Below are 1574 nucleotides of genomic sequence, written 5' to 3' on the forward strand. Positions count from 1 at the left end.
ACTTTGTTGATAAAAAGAGTACTGTGGAAAATAACTGCAGGGATATCCTTAAAATCAAATTCTTAGCTACTCAAAATGGTTGTTACAGATAAAAGGTAGTCAAATAGGCATCAATTTTAGTGGTGTATATAGATAGCGATTTCTATATTTATTGCATGCATACACAAGGTATAGATGCGACGTGGACGCTGTTATCCACCCGTTGTCGTAAAAACCAAGCCTCCTTGTCATTACAGTATTGGCCCGAGTTTCACATATTAACCAAATAGCTTTGTATGAGGCAGAGAAACACATCAAAACGACCATTTGCATACGTGAAGAGTTATCATCATTCACGTATTTCGTTATTTTACAGATGTGTTTATATTTTCAAAGCTAAACGTACAATTGGCTACGCGCAAGCTTATGTTATTGGGTAGTTTGAAAATCACGTGTCAGCAGGAATATTTATTATCTCAGTTTCAAATACGAAATATGTAATAGTTTCAGACATGTTAAAGAGGTGAAGTTAGCATCCATAGAAAATGTTCTTTTGGATACTGTGATCACCATTTACACGCCAAAATTTTAGTCTTTATCTGAAAAAACCATCAATATTTGTTATGTTGGTGATTTTCCTCTTTCGAAGGCCAATGTTTCAATAGTAAAAAAACTCTAGTAGCTCCTAATCTGATACCGCCAATATTTATTACATTTATTATACAGGTTTAACACCCTGATGGTACTTCTCTTTGGAGGAGTTCACTGCTATACAACTTTTACTCCCGATTTTGCCATCGTTTGGACGGGATGTTTGATAGACAGAATTGTCTTGTTTGTATGATTATTTTACTCAACTACAGGTTCTACTGCCAAGCTACAAATCATTTAAATCATTGACAATTGTGGTGACGAAAAAAAAAATATGAAAGAAATAAATAAAAAGTTAGGAGCTCTGAAATGTTGAAATCTATATACCCAATTGACATTTAGAACCAATAAGTCTTCTAAGGTTTATATCTCATGATTGCGGATTAAAATTTCAATCTGTAAAATAGAGAAGTATGTGACAATTCTGTTCTCTACAGCTAGAATTTATCACTCAATAATTGGCTTCATTCCCATTTTTATAAATTTCGTTTGAATCCTAATGTTTGAGAAAATTGGCATCATGAACTGTTTTCTTCTATACCTTGTTTTATCATTGTGGGTTATCTTCTCCAATTAATACCTTCTACTATGTTATTTATTACTTTGTTGGGTCTAGGGTCACTGAAATGGGGCATGCGTTAAATGAGTTTTGTGAAATGTTTCAAGTTATGGCGACTGAGGTATATGATTGTTACATTGACTGTTCGAGTCGTTTTGGTGTTGCAGTGACTCTATGGTTCATCTTGTGTGAAATTCAGTGACACATTGATCACCACGTGTGAGTTGCAGTGACTTAGTGTGAGTTGCAGTGACTAGTGAGTCGTCTGTGAGTTGTGCCCTAGTGAGTCGTATGTGAGTTGTAGTGACTTAGTGAGTCGTGTGTGAGTTGTAGTGCCGTATTGAGTCGTTTGTGAGTTGTAGTGACGTAGTGAGTCGTGTTGAGT

The sequence above is a fragment of the Lottia gigantea genome, assembly GCF_000327385.1.
Source record: "Lottia gigantea unplaced genomic scaffold LOTGIsca_21, whole genome shotgun sequence".
NCBI classification, from domain to species: Eukaryota; Metazoa; Mollusca; class Gastropoda; family Lottiidae; genus Lottia; species Lottia gigantea.